Genomic DNA, 7,438 nt, shown 5'->3' on the forward strand with positions numbered 1-7,438 from the left:
AATTGATTTATTTTAAAGATTGTAAAATTTGTTTGATTTATTAAAATCATTTAATATCACCACTTGATATGGGTAAATTTTACGATATGCCTCAATAAAGTTGAAAAAACATCATTTAAATCCTCAGAGAGATAAGATTGGAAACTTTCAATAGGAACAGAATGATACAAAAAAGTGAAAAGCCAGAGAAATCTTAGAAACTAAAATGTTTAAAAGAGAAATGAAGAACTCAGTGGATGGTTTTGAAGATAAAACTGACTAAATCTCCAAGAAAGCACTAAAAAAAGATTAAAAAATGAGACTACCAGTCAAGATGGTCCAGTATTTGAAAAACAGAGGTTCCACAATGAGAGAACAAAGAAATAGAGAGGGAGGAAATAATAAAATAATTTTAGGAACTGAAAAAATATGATTTGACAGTCTGAAAAAGTTCAACACAAAAGGATAAATTAGACTAAACCCAGTGCATTACTATAAAAGTTCAAAATTTGGGGACAGAATATTCTGCAAAGTTCCAGAGAGGAGCAAAGAAAGTACAATGGCTTTGATCTTCCTAATAGCTATAATGGAGGTTAGAAAGTAGTGGAGCAGCCTTCAAAATTCTGAAGGAAAATTATTTTCATTCTACGATTTTATACCCAGTCAATCCACTCACTGGGTGGGCAGAAGAAAGATATTTTCAGACATGCATGATTTCAAAATATTTATCTTCCATGCACCTTTTATCAAGAAGCCACTTGTTGAAGTACTTTACCAAAGAATAATGAAGAAAGAGAAATAAGAACAGGGAGATCCAACACAGGATAGAGGCAAAGGAAATACCTGGGATGATGATTGGAGATCCCGAGACTACAGATATGCACAAGTATTTAGGACAAATATTCTACATGGGAGAATGTCTGAAGACTCTGGAAGAGATATTTTCAAGGATTAGATTGATTTAAATTACCTGATGCATCTTAACTTCTTAGAGTAAATTTAGACAACTGGTAGAGAATTTGCTGTTGAATTTAAGTAAAAAACAAAATTTAAGAAAATGCTAATTATTAACTCCATGGATAACCAAGAGTTGTTCAAGCAGGAGAAGAAAAGTAATCATAGTGCGCTAATTATCTCAGCTCTAAATAGTGTTTACAGAATCATAACAATGCAGACACTGAATTTTACTCTAGGTGAATATTTGACAGATGAGAGGAGATGGTGTATATCTATATTTGGGAACAGGGCAAAAGAAAATTAATCCCACAGCTTCTATGGTGAGAAATACATAAACAACACATAAATGTAAAAAAAATAAAATCAAGCAGTAGTAATAGAACCATGTATTTAGAGCTACAGAGGTCAACACCAACAAATCAAACTAAGGGTTGAAAGTTTGAACCCTTAGTGAATGGCAAATGGTAGTGGTAAATGGCAAAATGGTAGTGAGGGAGTAAGATCACTGCTGTTTGATTTAACAAACCTTGTAGAATTGTTTGACTCTTAAACCTTGTGCAGGTATAACTTTGAGAAAATGAAGTTTTTGAAAAAGAAAGGAAAAAACAAAACAAGTGTAACCCAGACATTTGTCTCACAAAATGGCTCCTCCACCTCCTTTCCTGTGATTCTAGTGTAGGAGGAGAGTAGAAATATATTTTTTTGAAAGAAAGATCAGACATTTTTTTTTTCTTCACTAAGTTGGTATCTTCATGGTGTCTTCTTGAGGAAGCTGCAGCTTTCATCATATTTTAAGATTTTCTTCCAAACCTGTGCATCCTCTGATTTTTCCTTTTCAGCTTCCAGAATATAATTTTACATAGTTGTTTGTTTACTGTGACCATGTAATTACTTTTCTGAGTCTGGGTTATTCATTAAACCTTTTAACACCCTCCTGAGGACTGGAAGGATCTGGAGTGGAGGTAGTGAGGAGAGTCCCAGCATTGGCAAGGGTGAGGGTTCAGTACTCAAGACTGTGCTTCACTGGAGAATGGCCAGTGGTGTCTGGAAAACCTCTGTTAGCTGGGAAGGCAAGTGGCTGGCGTCTGCTCCAAAGTTCTGATTTCAAAATGGCTTTCTCCCAGGATGTTCCTCTCTAGGCTGCAGTTCCTCAAAAATGTAACCCTAAGTTGCACTTGGGGTATTTGTCTTTTCTTAGTTTCTCCAGAGCAAGAGTCTGCTTTCAACGGCCATCTTCAAACTGTCTCTCATCTGCAGCTCCTGTGCTTTCTTCAAAGTGTCCCTCTTGGCTGTAGCTCCTATTCAAAACGTCACTCACAGCTGCTCTGCACTCAGAGTACCAATCTTTATCTTCTATCTTTCCTTCTGGTGTCCTACATGCCCCTAACCTTCCTCTTTTAACCATACTCACACTCATCTTTGTTCAGTGTACTTACAGTATCGTGCTACCATCACACAGTATCATGCTATGTATTTCTGGATCTATGCAATCAATGCTGTTGAACATTCTATACTCCTTCAACATCAAATGCCCAATCTCTACCTTCTTTCTTTCTCCTGGTACCCTGTATTCTCAACATTAATTCTCAGAGTTTGATCATTAATGTTGGGTCATGTTAGTGAGACCATACAGTTTTTATCCTTTTATTTCTGGCTAATTTCGCTCAACATAATGTCCTCAAGGTTCATCCACATTGTTATATGCTTCGAGACATTATTCTGCCTTACAGCTGCATAATATTCTATTCTATGTATATACCACAGTTTGTTTCTCTGTTGATGGACATTTGGACTGTTTCCTTCTATTGGCGGTCATGAATAATACCTCTATAAACATTGGTGTGCAAATGTCGGTTCGTGTCCTTGCCTTCTGTTCCTCCAAATATATACCTAGTAATGGGATTACTGGATCATAAGGCAGTTCTATGCTTAGCTTCCTGAGGATCCACCACATTGCCATCCAGAGTGGTTGCGCCATTCTGCATTCCCACCAACAGTGAATAAGTGTGCCTCTTTCTACACATCCTTTCCAGCATTTGTAATTTTCTGGTTTTTTTGATAATGGCCATACTAGTAGGTGTGAGATGATATCTCATTTTGGTTTTCATTTGCATTTCCCTAATAGCCTGTGAAGTTGAGCATTTTTTCATATGTTTTTGAGCCATTTGTGTTTCCTCTTCAGAAAAGTGTCTGTCCATGCCTTTCTGTTGTTGTTGTTACTTTTTATTTTGAAATAAATTCAAACTTACAGGACAGTTGCAAAAATAATGCAAACCCCATACACAGAACTCCAGCCTAACCCAACCCCCCTCCACCGATACCCAGATCTACCAACTTTAATATTTTGTCATTTACCATTTCTCTCTTTCCCTCCTTCCCTCCTTCCCTATCTACTATCCATCATCTATTGCTCTGTCTTATGAACATACGAGAGCAAGTTGCACACATCCTTGAACAAATAATATAATTCACATATATGTTTCTTATGAACAAGAATATTCATTTATGTAATCACATTAAGTGTAGTTAGGAAATTCAAGAAATTTAACATTGATGTAAAACCTACATTCTGTATTTCATTTTTTTCTTATGTCCCAGTTGTGTCCTTTTGAGCCTTTTCTCCTCTATTCTTAGATCTCATCCAGGATCATCTATGGCATTTAATTGTCATTATCTATTTAGACTGTCTTTTTTTTCAATTGTGGAAACATATATACAGCATAAATCTTCCCATTCCAACCCCTCCCAAGCATTCCATTTAGTGGGATTAATCACATTCACAATGTTGCAATGCCATCACCTTCCCACCATCCATTACTAGAAATTTCCCTTCACCCCAAACAGAAACCCTACACTCATTTCTTGTTAACTCCCCATTGCCCCTTCCCCCACTTCTTGTAACACATACTATACTTTTTATCTCTATGATCATATTCTCTGATACTTTCTTTGTGTTTACCATGGGGCTTAAATTTACCATCCTAAATCTGTAACAATCTTGTTTTCTTTGATACCAGCTTAACTTCAATAGGACACATAAACTATGTTCCTTTACTCCTCCATTCTCCTACCTTTATGTAGTTCTTGTCAAAAATTACATATTTTACCTTGACTCCAGAACCACTGATTTATCATTACAGTTTATGTATTTTAGATCCTGTAGGAAGTAAACAGTGGAGTTACAAATCAAAAATACAGTAGTATTGGTATTTATATTTACCAGGTGATCTTTACTGGAAATCTTTATTTCTTCATGTGATTTCAGTCAATTGTTTAGTGTCCCTTCCTTTCACCCTGCACAGTTCCCTTTAGCATTTCTTATAGGACTGATCTACTGGTGATGAAGTCCCTCAGATTTTGATTATCCAGGAATGTTTTCATCTCCCCTCATTTTTAACCTCCAGGTATCTGTGAAATTTCTAAGTATCTGATGGTCATTGACTTCTAATTGTATTCCATTGTGGTCAGAGAATGTGCTTTGAATAATTTCAATTTTTTAAAAATTTATTGAGGCTTGTTTTATGTCCCAGCATACGGTCTATTCTGAAGAAAGTTCTGTGATCACTAGAAAGGAATGTGTATCCTGGTGATTTGGGATGTAATGTTCTATATATGTCTGTTAAATCCCATTCATTTATCAGATTGTTTAAGTTATCAGTTTCCTTATTGGTCTTCTGTCTGGTTGATCTATCTATAGGAGAGAGTGATGTGTTGAAGTCTCCCACAATTATCGTGGAACCATCCATTGCTTCTTTTAGTTTTGCCAGTGTTTGTCTCATGTATTTTGTGGCACCATGATTGGGTGCATAAACATTTATGATTGTTATTTCTTCTTGTTGAATTGCCCCTTTTATTAGTATGTAGTGACCTTCTTTGACTCTCCTAACATCTTTGCATTTAAAATATATTTTATCTGAGATTAATATTGCTACTCCTGCTTTCTTTTGGCTGTAGCTTGCATGAAATATTTTTTCCATCCTTTCCCTTTCAATTTCTTTGTGTCCCTGTGCCTACGATGAGACTCTTCCATGCAACATATGGATGGTTCATATTTTTTTATCCATTCTGCCAATCTATATCTTTTAATTGGGGAGTTTAACCCATTTACATTCAGTGTTATTACTGTGAAGGCATTTGTTGAATCAGCCATCCTATCCTTTGGTTTATGTTGGTCATATATATTTTTCCCCTCTCTCTCTTATTGTCCTTTAATGAGACAATATCGAATCTCTTTAGTACTGAACCTTTCTCTATATCTCTCTCCTTTCTTTGTTTCTCTATCCGTAGGGCTCCCTTTAGTATCTGAAGTAGTGCAGGACTTTTATTAGCAAAATCTCTCAGCATTTGTTTGTGTGTGGAAAATTTAAGCTCTACCTCAAATTTGAAGGAGAGCTTTGCTGAATAAAGTATTCTTGGTTGGAAATTTTTCTCTCTCAGAATTTGAAATATGTCATGCCACTGTCTTCTCACCTCCATGGTGGCTGCTGAGTAGTCACTACTTAGTCTTATGTTGTTTCCTTTGTATGTGGTGAGTTACTTTTCTCTTGCTACTTTCAGACCTTGCTCCTTCTCTTCAATATTTGAGAGTCTGATCAGAATATATCTTGGAGTGGGTTTATTTGGATTTATTCTATTTGGAGTTCGCTGGGCATTTATGCTTTGTGTATTTATATTGTGTAGAAGGTTTGGGAAGTTTTCCCCAACCATTTCTTTGAATACTCTTTCTAGACCTCTACCCTTCTCTTCCCCTTCTAGGACACCAATGAGCCTTATATTTGGACATTTTAGTTTATATATCCCTGAGGTCCTTTTTGATTTTTTCAATTTTTTCTCCATTCTTTCTTTTGTTCTTTCATTTTCCGTTTTGTGGTCCTTGAGGTCACTGATTCATTGATCAGCTTCCTCTAGTCTTGTACTCTGAGTATCCAGAGTCTTTTTAATTTGGCCAACAGTTTCTTTTATTTCCATAAAATCATCTATTTTTTTATTTACTCTTGCAATTTCTTCTTTATGTTCTTCTATGATCTTCTTCATGTCCTTTATATCCTGTGCCATGCTCTACTTCATGTCCTTTATATCTTGTGCCATGTGCTCATTGTTTGTCTTTAGTTCTTTGATTAATTGCTCCAAGTACTGTGTCTCCTCTGGTCTTTTGATTTGGGTATTTGGGTTTGGTTATCCTTATTGTCTGTTTTTTTCATGTGCTTAAAATTTTCTGTTGTTTTTTGGCCTCTTAGCATTTGCTTTACTTGATAGGGTTCTTTAGGATATGTAGAATTATTCAAAGACTAATCTCTAATTTGTCAGATCTACAGCTTGGTGGTGTACACTTTCTCTAAACAGCAGATGGTATCCGCGAGTCACCTATTCCCCTCAAGTCAGTTCTCCCCAACTTTGTCTTTGTGGTGTGTGGGGGTCTGATTCTTGTGGGGTCCAATTGGTGCACCAAGTTTGGGTATGTTGTTGGTACTGTCTGCCCTGAATGTGGGGTGTGTGTCTGAGTGGTTAGGGAGGGAGGGCAGCTTTAATAATCAAACCTCCCAGTTGTTCCTGGATATTCAAGGCTGTTGCAAGAGTCTAAACCTTCATCTCAGTCTCGCCACAGATTGTCTCTGCCACTCACCCACAAGTCCTCGGTATTGGCGTATAGACCCTGGGATTTCCAAGTGGGTCCCTCTTCCAAGCTGTGCCCTTCTAGGGCCTCTGCTGAGGACAGGTTGTGCTATGTCACAAGTGCTCACTGTCCCTCAAGGGACATTCTGGGCCACCGGGCTGTGTAGGGACATTTCCAGCTGAATGGGGCATGTTAGTTTCCCCCTTTTTGCACAGCTCTGCCTTCCCAGCTCTGGGACAATTAGCTGTGGGTGCGTGAAAGGCTGTTGTCCACACCCGATATTGCAGCATGTGTGTGTGTTGCTGGAAACACTTCCTGTCACACTGGGTTTTTTGGCATGGCTCTGGGCTGTGGCGCCTGCACTGGGCAGGAGGGTTCCCAGCCTGCCGGCAAGATGGCTGCAAGGGGCTTGGTTTTTTTCCCCTTTTGGCTTGCCTCTGCCTTCCTCGCTCTGAGACAATTAGCACTGGGTGTGTGACAGGCTATCTTCCATGCCAGACATTGAGGCGTTCGCACAGCCCATTCCTGCCATGCTTCACTGTGCAGTTCTCACTGCTGTATCTGCAGCCACTTTTGGTTTTTTTAAAAAAGAACCAGTCCGCCTCCAAATGCCAACCCATGGTTTCCCCACATCACAGCGTGGCTGCTGGATATTCAGCAAGCTTACTCATTTCAGAACGCAGATTCCCAGTTTCACCAATTGCATGATCCCTGTGGATTTAGCAGACTTTGTCCAGCTTGTACATTGCTGGAATTGGTATTCTGGGTCACTTTCTGGCTTTTATCTAGTATTTTTCACAGAGGTGTTTTTTTTGCCCTGTCTCTCCTAGCTGCCATCTTAGGTTCTCTCTGTCCATGTCTTTTGCCCATTTTTAAATTGGGTTGTTT

The sequence above is a fragment of the Choloepus didactylus genome, chromosome 12 (genome assembly GCF_015220235.1).
Source record: "Choloepus didactylus isolate mChoDid1 chromosome 12, mChoDid1.pri, whole genome shotgun sequence".
NCBI classification, from domain to species: domain Eukaryota; kingdom Metazoa; phylum Chordata; class Mammalia; order Pilosa; family Megalonychidae; genus Choloepus; species Choloepus didactylus.